Source organism: Diabrotica virgifera, chromosome 7 (genome assembly GCF_917563875.1).
Source record: "Diabrotica virgifera virgifera chromosome 7, PGI_DIABVI_V3a".
Taxonomy (NCBI): domain Eukaryota; kingdom Metazoa; phylum Arthropoda; class Insecta; order Coleoptera; family Chrysomelidae; genus Diabrotica; species Diabrotica virgifera.
Window position 1 is genome coordinate 85,651,324 of NC_065449.1, and position 16,161 is coordinate 85,667,484.

Sequence of the window (16,161 nt, forward strand, 5' to 3'; positions counted from 1 at the left end):
GTTGTACATTCAAGTGTAATATTATTCAGTAGGACTAGGGCATGTGTTCTACACTTTAGCAAAACAAACTAGAAGTAAAGCAGAAAGAAAACAGTATATTGCAAATACAATTGTGCAATAGAAGAAACCAAATCAGAAACATTTTACATGAGGGAGCAACCTCTCACAACCTGGACTATCACTTACTCATTTTTATATCAATTTGTTTCATTTATAATCGGCAAGGGCCATACCACACTGAATATACCGGTTCTCGTCCGATCACCGAAGTCAAGCAGTGTCGGGTGCGGTTAGTACTTGGATGGGTGACCGCTTGGGAACACCGCATGTTGTTGCCTTCCTTTTTTTCCTTGTTTAACTTTTGATATTATTTTAATAAGAATAACACTGGGCCATTGACAAAAATGAAATACATATTATGAAAGTTGTACATTCAAGTGTAATATTATTCAGTAGGACTATGGCATGTGTTCTATAGTTTAGCAAAGCAAACGAGAAGTAAAGCAGAAAGAAACCAATATATTGCAAGTACAATTGTGCTATAGAAGACACCGAATCAGAAACATTTTACATGATGGAGCAACCTTTCACAACCTGGACTATCACTTACTCATTTTTAAATCAATTTGTTTCAGTTATAATCGGCAACGGCCATACCACACTGAATATACCGGTTCTCGTCCGATCACCGAAGTCAAGCAAGTGTCGGGTGCGGTTAATACTTGGATGGGTGACCGCTTGGGAACACCGCATGTTGTTGCCTTCCTTTTTTTCCTTGTTTAACTTTTGATATAATTTTAATAAGAATAACACTGGGCCATTGACAAAAATGAAATACATATTATGAAAGTTGTACATTCAAGTGTAATATTATTCAGTAGGACAATGGCATGTGTTCTATATTTTAGCAAAGCAAACGAGAAGTAAAGCAGAAAGAAACCAGTATATTGCAAATACAATTATGCAATAGATGAAACCGAATCAGAAACATTTTACATGAGGGAGCAACCTTTCACAACCTGGACTATCACTTACTCATTTTTAAATCAATTTGTTTCATTTATAATCGGCAACGGCCATACCACACTGAATATACCGTTTCTCGTCCGATCACCGAAGTCAAGCAGTGTCGGGTGCGGTTATTAGTTGGATGGGTGACCGCTTGGGAACACCGCATGTTGTTGCCTTCCTTTTTTTCCTTGTTTAACTTTTGATATTATTTTAATAAGAATAACACTGGGCCATTGACAAAAATGAAATACATATTATGAAAGTTGTACATTCAAGTGTAATATTATTCAGTAGGACTATGGCATGTGTTCTATAGTTTAGCAAAGCAAACGAGAAGTAAAGCAGAAAGAAACCAGTATATTGCAAATACAATTATGCAATAGAAGACACCGAATCAGAAACATTTTACATGATGGAGCAACCTTTCACAACCTGGACTATCACTTACTCATTTTTAAATCAATTTGTTTCAGTTATAATCGGCAACGGCCATACCACACTGAATATACCGGTTCTCGTCCGATCACCGAAGTCAAGCAGTGTCGGGTGCGGTTAGTACTTGGATGGGTGACCGCTTGGGAACACCGCATGTTGTTGCCTTCCTTTTTTTCCTTGTTTAACTTTTGATATAATTTTAATAAGAATAACACTGGGCGATTGACAAAAATGAAATACATATTATGAAAGTTGTACATTCAAGTGTAATATTATTCAGTAGGACTATGGCATGTGTTATATAGTTTAGCAAAGCAAACGAGAAGTAAAGCAGAAAGAAACCAGTATATTGCAAATACAATTATGCAATAGAAGACACCGAATCAGAAACATTTTACATGATGGAGCAACCTTTCACAACCTGGACTATCACTTACTCATTTTTAAATCAATTTGTTTCAGTTATAATCGGCAACGGCCATACCACACTGAATATACCGGTTCTCGTCCGATCACCGAAGTCAAGCAGTGTCGGGTGCGGTTAGTACTTGGATGGGTGACCGCTTGGGAACACCGCATGTTGTTGCCTTCCTTTTTTTCCTTGTTTAACTTTTGATATAATTTTAATAAGAATAACACTGGGCCATTGACAAAAATTAAATACATATTATGAAAGTTGTACATTCAAGTGTAATATTATTCAGTAGGACTATGGCATGTGTTCTATAGTTTAGCAAAGCAAACTAGAAGTAAAGCAGAAAGAAAACAGTATATTGCAAGTACAATTGTGCTATAGAAGAAACCAAATCAGAAACATTTTACATGAGGGAGCAACCTCTCACAACCTGGACTATCACTAAAGTGCACTTTACATCAACAATAAATTGAACAATAAATTGACCAAGTTATTCAAGGCCAAATTTGACGTGTTCTCAAAGCACAATTTGACATCCAAGTTTGTTCGTTATTAACTTGACGCCAATAAATTCGAGCGTCATAAAGTTAGCGAAACGGTTTTTTCAAAGTCATTATTTTGACTTCTACCATAGCTGAAAAAATTGCACCTCGTTTGCGGATAATTGAACCATTCAAAATTTCATTTGCGGAGTTTCCGTTTTCGAGATATAACCAAATCAAAAGTGGAGATTTCGGCGCAGCGCTAAAAATAAATGTCGATTTTCAGGGTATAAAATGCCGTAAAGTCACTAAATAACCATATCAAAAAATTGCACCTCGTTTGCGGATTATGAATAAACTGGTTTTAATTGAAAATTGTGAAAATTGAAAATGTTATAAAGGAAAAACGATATTAATGTTGGTTGCCTATACTGTAGGGGCAACGGAATCCAGAATAATTTTCACTTTTGGTAAACCTAAACTGTAAGGCTAAAAGTAGTATGTACCACAGTCAAAATAACTCCTCCTGACTTAAAGGTAATCCCTCCTTTGAAATTTCATTTGCGGATTTTCCGTTTTATAGTTATAAAAAATAAAAATTTTCGGTGCCAATTCGGTATGCGGTCTACCGTCTAATATGTGGTCTACGGCAATTTAGCTGATTCGGCATGCGGTCTACGTACAAAAACAAATTAGAGAAACTATTACAAACATTACTATTTTATTATTACTAACAGCTTCACTGTTCAATTGGTAATTATACAAAGAGTCTACATTCTACCACATCCAATACTATTTTAATATTAAATATCATGCAACCGCAGTAAATATCGGTTTTTGCCTGAAAGGAGGAAGACCTAACCCTTCGGTCCAAACCCAACTTACGGGTATTAGAGTGAGAGAACCGCAGGGCAGGAGGTATTTGACCGCTGCGCGCAATCACAATCCACCCTTTTTATTATCACTAAACGGTCTTTTCAGCGTTTTAAATTAACACTCAAGGCCCATTTCGTTGATTCAAGTTTATATAGGCAACCCAAATTACACGCCGCTAATCCTCGGTTCGGGATTTAGACAGAATAACACCTGAAGTGTGAAGTAAAGCACAAGTATGACAAGTAAAGTAAAGTATAAATATAAATAATAAATAAAAAGTTTGTAATAGTTTCTCTAATTTGTTTTTGTACGTAGACCGCATGCCGAATCAGCTAAACTGCCGTAGATCGCATATCAGACGGTAGACCGCATACCAAACTAGAAACTCTGCCGTAGACCGCATACCGAAGTAGCACCAAATTTTCGGCGCCGCACCAAAGTGTTTATTTCCTTTTTGTAAATATCAAAAGCTATAAAACCACTAAATAATCATATCTTTTAATTCCTCCTCGTTTGAGGATTATGAATATGAATATACCTTTTAGTCCTGTCGCCAGGGGGGGTACAACGGCCTCCTTAATTCAGATGGACTTACCCAAGTTTTTTTTATATATTTTGACCCGTAGAATACGAATTTTTTGGGTAACAGTTGATCCGGATGTCGATAAGATTGTTATAGACAAAGAACTTGAGGAATTACATAACAGTGATTTCTCGCAAAACAAAACATATTTTTGTATTTTTTGGGTCATTATAAGCAAAAAATATTCCTACAAGTTTTTTCGTAGAATGCATAGTTTTCGAGATAACCGCGGTTGAACTTTCAAAAAATCGAAAAATTGCAATTTTTGAACCCGAATAACTTTTGATTAAAAAATAAAGTAGCAATTCTGCTTACCGCATTTGAAAGTTTAAGTCAAATTATATCGGTTTTGATTATTTGCATTGCTACAAATTAATTTTTTTATTGTTAAACTAATCTATAAACACATAGGTTTCCCGTGCCTAATACATGCGTTTTAACGCATGCTACGTAGAAATTGCCTCGCTTGCACTTGTAGCTACTCTACCTACTCGTTCGATTTTAAATGAGAAATCATAGAAAACATCACTCACATACTAGGTGTTTACTACAGTTTACAGCTTTCTTTAACAATAAAATAATAAATTTTTAGCAATGCAAATAATCAAAACCGATATAATTTGACTTCAACTTTCAAATGCGGTGAGCAGAATTGCTACTTTATTTTTTAATCAAAAGTTATTCGGGTTTAAAATTTACAATTTTTCGATTTTTTGAAAGTTCAACCGCGGTTATCTCGAAAACTATGCATTCTACGAAAAAACTTGTAGTAATATTTTTTGCTTAAAATGACCCAAAAAATACAAAAAGATGTTTTGTTTTGCGAGAAATCGCTGTTATGTAATTCCTCAAGTTCTTTGTCTATAACAATCTTATCGACATCCGGATCAACTGTTACCCAAAAAATTCGTATTCTGCGGGTCAAAATATATAAAAAAAACTTGAGTAAGTCCATCTGAATTAAGGAGGCCGTTGTACCCCCCCTGGCGACAGGACTATTTTTACTAAACTAAAATTTTTAACTTTTAACTAAAAATCATAAAAATTAAGAATTTTCCGAAGAAAAAAGATTTTCATTTTGGTGGGCCTAAACTGTATTAGCAAAAGTATTATCCACCAAATCTAAAATAATTCCTCCTGATTTGAAGATAATTCCTCCATTCGAAATTTCATTTGCGGATTTTCCGTTTTCAAGATATAACCAAATAAAAAGTTGAGATTTCAAATAAATTTTCATTTTCTGGGTATAAAAAGCAGTAAAATTGCTAAATAACCATATCACCTAATTGCTCCTCGTTTGCGGATTATAAATAAACTGGCTTTAATTGAAAATACAGTAGAACCCCGCAAATCCGAACTAATTGGGGGGACAGCCTGTTCGGATTCCGAAAAGTTCGGATTATCCGAAAGTTAGCCTTAACTAGTAGTTCAAAGCTTTCATTGTGATTTTGAGTAGCCAAACGTTCTCGCAAGAGTGTGGACAATATTTTTGGACTCAAGTTGACTACGAGAGAACCAAAGTAAGTTTGTGTTTAACCTTTATAAACACTTTATAAACCTATATATTAAAGTAAAATATTTATTTTTAAGAAATTTTAAATGTCAAAGTCCTAGTAATCCTACATTGTCCAATTTTCTGGCTTTACTCTGTATAATAAACATGTTTTTAAGTTTTTGTCTTGAATTTTTAAATTTTTTTCACTTTCCGTTGGTTCGGATTTGCCGAAAGTTCGGATTCGCGGGGTTCGGATTTACGGGGTTCTACTGTAATAAAAATTGAAAATTTTATAAAGAAAAACGATATTATACTACATTCGCTCTCGCGAGATTTTTTTTGAGACATTCGGGATAGGAAACGTACAACACAAAAATTCCTACCTCACATTATTAACTGCTAAAATCAACTCAAATCAACTTAGGGCCGGTACTTTATGTCTCCGTTAACAGCCGGTTAGTTAACCGGGGTTTAATCGGGACAGAAATATATGCATAACATAGACATAAACGCAATTATACTTATTATTATATTCATAAATAATTATAATGATAATTATAATTGCTTTTATTACAACGCAAGAGGCTCTATGAAGTACTTTTCTGTCCCGATTAAACCCCGGTTAGCTAACCGAGGTTTAACCGGGACATAAAGTACCGGCCCTAAATCTTTCATTAAAAAAAGAAGAATTATTAGAAATAGTGGGAGTGTCTACTAATCTCATAAAATTTTGTGAAGTTTATTTCTACAAAATATTTTTATTTTGTACAATAAATAATTTTCTCATTTGCTATCAATACATTATAATGGTTTAAATAAATAAATATTGATTGGCGTAAGGTTTATGTTATTTTTATGTCTGTTTACTATTAATAATATTGGATATGAGCAGGTGCGTTGGTTTTATAGTAATTTCCAGTCACTTCTGACAACTGAATTTTTCAAAAAAGAAATTACTAACGTCAGTGTCAAAAAAATCTCGCGAGAGCGAATGTAGTATAATGTCGGTTGTGGTTGCCTACACTGTAGGGGCAAAGGCAAAGGAATAGTAGTGATGTTGATTATAGTTACTTTCGAGGATTCGTTACAAATCGTTACTTTTGTATAAAATAATCATTTACAAAATAAAAATGTATACCATTTTTATTCAGTTACAATGCGAAGGCAAAACAATCTTGCTTTTCAATTAGAATACGGAGTGCAATCCAGCTACCGAGAGCTTTTCCCACACATTGCAACTGAAACAAATAGGGTAGGGGACTTCTGGCAATTGAAAGATGAAGTTTTCAATCCTAATAGCAACATTAATAATATTGAAAATATTAAAAATATTACTAAAAGATTTTTAAATTGAAAAACTTATTGGTACATTTTCCTGGTGACACCTCCAAGACTTCTACAATTTGCAATCCAAATGGATGCTGCAGTGAAGACAAAGGGAAGGAATTCTACACTATGCAATTCACATCCCCGTCTGCAGCTTGGTATAAAGTTCCAACGGAAAATGCACCTAGTTACTCTACGGAGTAATACGACTATTCGCTCCGAGCGTTAACAAAGTGTCAAAGCAAAATCGACCGACCTGCTCATGGTGGCGGTTTTTTGAAATTTTATAAGGACGCTTTGTGTATGTTTAAATGAGACATTTAAAAAAATATCGTGTTACGCTAGTGATATTATGTATTAATATAAACAGAAAATAAAAACGCACTATAAATTCTTCACTTTCCAATATTGATTATCAGTTTGATTTTGTATGCATAACCTCACTATCGCAGTTTATGTCAATAAATATTTATTAACGAAAAAGAAAATATTTTGTTGCACTATAAATTACAGTATAAATTAATAACTAATGAATTCTAACAATTGTATTCGATTATTATCACTACAAAATAAAATATTCAAGTTTAACAAAATAATCCCATAAGACTCAATGTTAAAACGTCCTTACAAAATCTGACAGCGTATCACGTGACTGTACGTAGAGGGGAGACGCACGGAGCCAATACGCTGTGAGCTCGTAGGTAGATGGGATAATTAAAAAGTCGCGAGCGCCAGTATTGACAAGTATGTAAACCTTTACCGGAAATTTGACATAAATGTCAAAGTGATTAATTTAAAACATTTAAATTAAAAACATTAATAGGAAATAATATTAGTTGGTCAAAGCTCTGGTGTATATTTTTACCTTAAATATACTTACGTTTTAAATACTGAATTTTAAGTTTTTTTAATATTTTGTAATATGTAATTATAAATTAATCTAAGCGCCATCTACACGATAATTGTGAAAGTATCCGAAGTAAGAAATTAATATTTCATTAATAGAACGTTAAAATGGTTAGCAAAATCTTTAAAGAATCGATTACAATTTAATTACTTTTTTGTGTTGTAAGAATTAAGCGATAACAATTAAATAATAAATTTAAAAATTACCGGTAAAAGTTGCATTAGTAATCCGCTAGGAGCGACACCAGCGAAGCTCAGAGCGTATTAAATAAAAATGTATACCATTTTCAGTTGCAATGCGAAGGCAAAACAATCTTAAGGCCGCGTCCCACCATCAAATAATTTGATCAAACTGGTTTGAGCAAACTGAAAGTGACAAGAAAGTGACAGTTAGTGACGTCACATCCTGAATGTTCATTGTGGATAATAATGAAAAATTTTAATTTTAAATAAAGTACAAACAAGTTAGACAACTCAATACAAAAAATTTGATCAAACTAGACTGATAGTGAGAGCACAGATTTTTAGAATTTCAAAAAAACTGCAATTGTGACGTCACTTTGACGTACTTCCTCAAATACGTCAAGTTTGCTCAAACTGTTTGATCAAATTATTTGATGGTGAGACGCGGCCTTTACTTTTCAATTAGAATACGGAGTGCAATCCAGCTCTCTGAATCGCGATTTTCGATTCTTATTGGAATATCATCGGAGAGAGCGTAGGCTTGTTATCCATATCCTAACTGACCAGCAACGAGAGCTTTCCCATACATTGCAACTGAAACAAATAGGGTAGGTGACTAGCGTCATCTGGCAATTGAAAGATGAAGTAAGAAAAGTAAGATTGTTTTGCCTTCGCATTGCAACTAAATAAAAATGGTATACATTTTTATTTTATAGTCGTATTACTCCGTAGAGTAACTAGGTGCATTTTCCTTTGGAACTTTACCAAGCTGCAGACGGGGATGTGAATTGCATAGTGTAGAATTTCTTCCCTTTGTCTTCACTGCAGCATCTATTTGGCTTGCAAATTGTAGAAGCCTTGGAGGTGTCACCGACGGGTGAACCCTGGAGAACCTGAGCAACCTTACCGGAGATTGGGTAACCAACCCCAGTGGAAAGTATGTAAGGGCTGACGAGCAAGGGAGAAATGGTCCTCCGAAAAGGGGGTTGGGCGATAGGCCAGTAACCTATTCTTGTAAAAAAGTACTACTACGAAACCTTCAGATAGGCCTCGGAATGGACGGATATCAAGACGACGACTTTGGCAACGGAATATGGAATTTATGCTGGGAACATAGAATGTCAGAACGCAAAATAGACCAGGAACACAGAGGATCCTTATACACGAACTGAAAAGATATAAAATTAGAATCACTGCAGTACAAGAAACTAAATGGTTGGGAAAACGTAGCCGGGACACTAAAACACACACTATACTGTATAGCGGTAAAGATGATGGAAATAAAGAATTTGGAGTAGCCTTTATCGTAGATAATAAAATGAAGCACCTGATAACAGATTTTCAAGCCATCAATGAAAGAATCTGCAAGCTTAGGATAAAAATGCATTTCTTTAACATAACCCTTATAAATGTGCACTGTCCCACAAATGAACAGGAAGAAGACACTAAGGTAGCCTTTTATCAAGATCTAGAACGAATCTATGACTCAATACCAAGAAACGACATTAAAATGGTGATAGGCGACACAAACGCCAACATCGGAAAAGAAGAAGAGTACATAGGGGTAATAGGGAAACATAGGGAAACACAATAAATCAAATAGACCATATACTGACTGAAAAAAGAATGGCGACGAGTATATTAGATGTAAAAAGCAGATGTGGCGCAAGCTGTGACTCAGACCATCTACTAGTGCAGACACGGTTTAGATGCAAAATCAGTCGAAAGGTAAAGGAAAAATATCCAAAACAAGAAAAACTAACCTTACATAACCTAATAGTCCCTGAGGTACAAGAAAGATTTGAGAGAACAGTGGATGAAAAATTACTAGAAGAAAACAGAGCAGACTCCACAATAGAAAATCAATGGAACACCATAAGCAGTATCATACTAAACACAGCGAAAGAAGTCCTAGGAACAAAGACACAACGGAGAGAAGAAACATGGTTCGATGAAGAATGCAAACAAGCTATACAGGAAAGAAATAAAGCACATAATTACATACTCAGACGTACTAGAGAGAGAAAAACAGAATTTGAGAACAAAAGACGAAGAGCAGATAAACTGTGCAGGCAGAAAAAGAGAAAGTACGAAAATCAACGGATACTAAATATAGAAAGGGAGTTTAAGGAAACGATGAAACACGTAGTTCATACCAACTTATCAAACATTTAAGACAGGGATACAAACCGAAGACTAGCCTCTGCAAAAATAAGAAGGGTGAAATCATTAGCGATATGGACGAAATTAAGATAACCTGGATGACATATTTTAAGGAAGTATTAAACAAAGGGGCACAACCACCATTACAACAACAAAGGCAGCAGCAGACATGGCAGGAGGTACAACAACAAGAACTGGGGGAAGATGAAGAAGAAAATGAATTAACTAGACCCCCAAAGCTAGAGGAGGTCCAAACGGCAATCCACATACAAAAAAGCCATAAAGCACCGGGAATAGATAAAATACCGGCAGAACTACTCAAGCAAGGAGGAAGGAATTTGACACAACAGATGTACCAGCTAATACGAGAGATATGGATAGAAGAAGAAATCCCCCAACAATGGAAGAAAAGTATAATCTGCCCTATTCATAAAAAAGGAGACAAACTGTTGTGTCAGAATTATAGAGGCATCTCTTTACTTTGTTCGGGATACAAAATATTCACAAACATCCTTAATCGAAGACTTCAACCTCTCACGGAAAAAATCATCGGGGAATATCAAGCAGGGTTTAGGCAAAATAGATCTACCATTGACCAACTATTTACAGTTAAACAAATATGGGAATATGACATGGACGTTTACAATCTCTTTGTAGATTTTAAAGAAGCCTATGATTCAATAGATAGAACAATTCTACCTAATATATTGGAAGAATTTAGCATACCATCAAAATTAATACGACTAGTGCAAATGACAATTACAGAAACAGAAGCACAGGTATGTATTCAAGGACAGATCACTGATGCGTTTATATACGATAACGCAAGGACTGAAACAAGGCGACGGACTGGTTCCAACGCTTTTTAATCTTGTTCTTGAATATGTAATTAGTCGGTTGACGGTGAGAGGAAATAACATACTTACAAACAAATCTACCCAATTAGCAGCATACGCAGATGATATAAACATAATGAGCAGAACAATAAATGCAGCGGAAGAAACCTACGTTGAGTTGAAACAGAGTGCAGAGGCAGTAGGGCTAGCAATAAATACAAATAAAACAAAACTACTCATACAAACCAGATCAAATAGACCGGCGCAACAACACTTTATTGACGATATACAACATGTGAATAGATTTACGTACCTAGGAATGGATCTGGTTGCAAGCAATGAAGAAGAACCGGAAATAAATAGAAGGCTTGTGCTGGCAAATAAAGCCTATTTCGCGATGGGCCACATATTCAAATCGCGAGACGTACACCGGAAAACAAAACTCCGGGTATATAAAATAATAATCAGGCCCATAGTAAGTTATGGCTGCGAAACATGGGTGGTGACACAGAAATCTGCCAATGCATTAGATATGTTTGAAAGAAAAATATACCGTAGGATACTGGGCCCAATAAGTGAAAATAACAACTTGCGAATTAGGTATAATAGAGAAATATACGAGCAATATAGCGAACCAACTCTAGCACAATACACTAAACTGCAGAGATTACGGTGGGCAGGGCACGTGGTCCGCATGCATGAGAATTGAATCCCCAGAAAATTGCTAAATGCAAGAATGCAGGGAAAAAGACCTGTTGGAAGACCTTAAAAGAGATGGGAAGACGAAGTCGATGAGGATGCCAGGAACTTCCTGGGAACGCGTTCATGGAAAAGAACAGCGGTAAATCGAAATGATTGGAGAAGCTTGTTGAAGGAGGCCAAGGCTCAATTTGGGCTGTAGTGCCATTGGATGGATGGATGGATGGATGGATGGATGGATGGAGGTGTCACCAGGAAAATGTACCAATAAGTTTTTCAATTTAAAAATCTTTTAGTAATATTTTTAATATTTTCCATATTATTAATGTTGCTATTAGGATTGAAAAACTTCATTTTTCAATTGCCAGATGACGCTAGTCACCTATACCCTATTTGTTTCAGTTGCAATGTGTGGGAAAAGCTCTCGGTGCTGGTCAGTTAGGATATGGAGAACAAGCCTACGCTCTTTCCGATGAGATTCCAATAAGAATCGAAAATCGCAATTCAGAGAGCTGGATTGCACTCCGTATTCTAATTGAAAAGTAAGATTGTTTTGCCTTCGCATGGCAACTGATGAAAATGGTATACATTTTTACTTTATAGTCGTATTACTCCGTAGAGTAACTAGGTGCATTTTCCGTTGGAACTTTACCAAGCTGCAGACGGGGATGTGAATTGCATAGTGTAGAATTCCTTCCCTTTGTCTTCACTGCAGCATCCATTTGGCTTGCATATTGTAGAAGCCTTGGAGGTGTCACCAGGGAAGTGGACCAATAAGTTTTCAATTTAAAAATCTTTTAGTAATATTTTTAATGTTTTTCAATATTATTAATGTTGCTATTAGGATTGAAAAACTTCATCTTTCAATTGCCAGATGACGCTAGTCACCTACCCTATTTGTTTCAGTTGCAATGTGTGGGAAAAGCTCTCGGTGCTGGTCAGTTAGGATATGGAGAACCAGCCTAAGCTCTCTCCGATGAGATTCCTATAAGAATCGAAAATCTCGATTCAGAGTGCTGGATTGCACTCCGTATTCTAATTGAAAAGTAAGATTATTTTGTCTTCGCATTGTAACTGAATAAGAATGGTAAACATTTTTATTTTGTAAATTAGTACTTTGTACAAAAGTAACGATTTGTAACGAATCCTCGAAAGTAACTATAATCAACATCACTACTATTCCTTTGCCTTTGCCCCTACAGTGTAGGCAACCACAACCGACATTAATATCGTTTTTCTTTATAAAATTTTCAATTTTTATTATTTTCAATTAAAGCCAGTTTATTTATCATCCGCAAACGAGGAGCAATTAGGTGATATGGTTATTTAGCAATTTTACGGCTTTTTATACCCAGAAAATGAAAATTTATTCGAAATCTTAACTTTTTATTTGGTTATATCTCGAAAACGGAAAATCCGCAAATGAAATTTCGAATGGAGGGATTTTCTTACGTCAGAAACAGTAATTTTAGATATACATTACAATACAGATAATACTTTTGCAAATACAGTTTAGGACCACCAAAATGGAAAATTTTTTTCTTCGGAAAATTTTTAAGCTTTATGATTTTTAGTTTAAACCAGGTCTATTCGTAATCCTCAAACCAGAAGAAATTAAATGATATAGTTATTGTTATTTTTACAGCTTTTAATAAATATCCCGATAATGGAAATATATACTTTGGCGCTGTCCCGAGAAATTTCATTTTGATATAACTTAAAAATGGAATATCCGCAAATGAAATTTCAAAGGAGGCATTACCTTTAAGTCAGGAGGAGTTATTTTGACTATGGTACATACTACTTTTAGCCTTACAGTTTAGGTTTACCAGAAGTGAAAATTATTCTGGCATTCCTTTGCCCCTACAGTATAGGCAACCAACATTAATATCGTTTTTCCTTTATAACATTTTCAATTTTCAATTAAAACCAGTTTATTCATAATCCGCAAACGAGGTGCAATTTTTTGATATGGTTATTTAGTGACTTTACGGCATTTTATACCCTGAAAATCGACATTTATTTTTAGCGCTGCGCCGAAATCTCCACTTTTGATTTGCTCATATCTCGAAAACGGAAACTCCGCAAATGAAATTTTGAATGGTGCAATTATCCGCAAACGAGGTGCAATTTTTTGAGCTAAGCTAGAAGTCAAAATAACGACTTTGAAAAAACCGTTTCGCTAACTTTATGACGCTATAAATTCGTGAATTTCTTGAAAGCAAAATTTTCTTGTCCTCAAAAAAATTGAAGGAACTTGGAATAAATGTTGTAAAAATGTCAATATTTTCAGTAGTACCAATGCAATGATTTTTTTATTAGAAGCTTTTGAATGTCGTTTGTTTCTTTGTTTGAGTAAAGTGTTTGATTTGAAACAGAATAGAATAGAACAGATTAATAAAATAAATAAAATAGAGAGATAGATTAGAATAGATATATAGTATAAAATAAACTGAAATAGAATAGAGTAGAATATAATAGAATAGATGTAATATATATGTAGATACTTACTAATAAAGTATTTGATTTAAAACAGAATAGAGTAGAATGTAACAGATTAAATGAAATATATAGATAGATTAGAATAGATATATAGTATAGAATAAAGTAAAATATAATATAATAGGTGAAATGATTGTGAAAAGCAATAGTTTTAAGTACCTAGGATCGGTATTACAGAGTAATGGAGAAATAGATGGAGCTGCATGCAGTAGAATTAGGGCTGGATGGATGAAGTGGAAAGAAGCGAGTGGTGTGTTGTGACAGAAAAATTCCAATGAAGCTGAAGGGAAAATTCTATAAAACAGCCACAAGACCGGCTATGATGCGCGGAACTGAATGTTGGGCAGTGAAAAAGAAAGCGGAACAACGAATGCATGTGGTGGAAATGAGAATGCTTAGATGGATGAGTGGAGTGACAAAGAAGGATAAAATTAGATATGAGTATATTAGGGGAAGTCTAGGTGTGGCACCAATTGATGCCAAAATGAGAGAGCATAGGTTAAGATGGTTTGGTCATGTTCAACATCGAGATGTTAATCACCCAATACGAAGAATAGCTGAAGTGCAGATTCCTGGAAGGAGTAGGAGAGGAAGACCAAAGAAGACGATAAGGCAGGACATGTTGGTAAAGGGGATTAACATTGATATGACTCAAGATAGAATTGTGTGGAGAAATGCAATTAGGGAAGCCGACACTGCATAGGGATAAGGCAAAGAGAATGATGATGATGATAATAGGTGTAATGTGTAGATACTTATATAGAATAGGTTTGAAATAGAGTAGAATATAATAGAATAAAGATACTATATACCTACATCCCTAATAGCACAAGGATGTCCTTCACAGACTTTAGGGAGGTCCGTTTTCGTCCAAGGAACGTCCTATTTTGGTCCAAATGTCGCGCTACCGAATGTCTGTTGGACGTCCACTTAAGGTCCGAAGGGACGTACATTGGACCTTAATCGGACGTCCTAGGGGACGTAAATTGGACCTTAACAGGACGTCCTATTTTGGTCCAAATGCCACGTTGCCAAACGTCCACCTAACGTCCGAGGGGACGTTCAGTGAATGTCAATTGGACCTTCATAGGATGTCCCAGTTTGGTCCAATGTCTTGCTGCCGAACGTCCATCTAACGTCCTGAGAGGACCTCCGGTGGACGTCTAGCATCGATATTTAGACCTGTGGAGAATGTATGGTGGGAAATAAAAAATATATTTTTAAGGAACTTATATTACATCTTATATTAAATTACAATTATTGGATATTACATTATTTACATTAAATTACAATACACTTCTCCAAGAAATTAACGCACCACCTTAAAAATAGGGCATTTTTGATGTCTCGAATTTTCTAAACCTGTTGTCTCATCTGAGTGATTTTTTTATAATATAGCCTAGGCTATAGGTTACATCCTTAAGCTTGTCATGCACTGGTAGCTATACTGTAATATATGTATATTATATCATATCGCTCTCTATAGTAATGAGTGAGCCTGCAGACAGGGAACTAATGGTTCCGTATGTGCAGGCTCACTCATTACTATAGAGAGCGACGTGATATAATATATATTACAGTATAGCTCCCCGTGCATGACAAGCATAAGGCAGTAACCTATAGCCTCAGGCTATATTATTATAAAAAAATCACTTAGATGGGACAACAGGTTTAGGAAATTCGAGACATCAAAAATGCCCAATTTTTAAGGTGGTGCGTAATGCACTGTATATATAGGTAAACTTATATACAGGCTGTAACAAAAATAAAATTTTTGTGTTTATTTAGTTGGCTATCTATTATAGTGTACAATCATCTAGAATATTTTGAACAAACTAAAAACATGAATATATCATCGAAAAAATAATAAAAAGGTCTTAAAATGCTTGGTTAGATATTAAGATCTAGTTAAAAAGAAACCAAAAACTGTATATTTTCTACAGAACGTAGATTATGAATTTTTAAGCCAGCTAATCCCATTTATTATACAGGGTGTCCCGAAAAGATTGGTCGTAAATTAAATCACATATTCTGGGACCAAAAATAATTTGAATGAACCTAACTTACCTTAGTACAAATATGCACACAAAAAAAGTTACAGCCCTTTGAAGATACAAAATGAAAATTCGATTTTTTCGAATATATCGAAAACTATTAAAGATTTTTTATTGAAAATGGACATGAAGCAATATTATTGCAGTAACATCTTAAAGAAAAATTATAGTGAAATTTGTGCACCCCATAAAAAT

The 16,161-nt window shown here is 34.9% G+C and overlaps 3 non-coding genes and 2 pseudogenes across 3 annotated transcripts; all 5 read left to right on the forward strand.

Moving 5' to 3' along the window:
* The first annotated feature begins 219 nt into the window (after positions 1–219).
* On the forward strand, positions 220–338 carry LOC126889026 (5S ribosomal RNA). Its single transcript, XR_007699831.1, has one exon. It is a non-coding gene; the product is annotated as a 5S ribosomal RNA (ribosomal RNA).
* Positions 339–643: 305 nt separating this feature from the next.
* On the forward strand, positions 644–763 carry LOC126889144 (5S ribosomal RNA; annotated as a pseudogene).
* A 305-nt stretch (positions 764–1,068) lies between these two features.
* On the forward strand, positions 1,069–1,187 carry LOC126889152 (5S ribosomal RNA; annotated as a pseudogene).
* Positions 1,188–1,492: 305 nt separating this feature from the next.
* Positions 1,493–1,611, forward strand: LOC126888986 (5S ribosomal RNA). The gene has a single exon (XR_007699788.1). It is a non-coding gene; the product is annotated as a 5S ribosomal RNA (ribosomal RNA).
* A 305-nt stretch (positions 1,612–1,916) lies between these two features.
* LOC126888987 (5S ribosomal RNA) lies at positions 1,917–2,035 on the forward strand. The gene has a single exon (XR_007699789.1). It is a non-coding gene; the product is annotated as a 5S ribosomal RNA (ribosomal RNA).
* Positions 2,036–16,161: the final 14,126 nt, after the last annotated feature.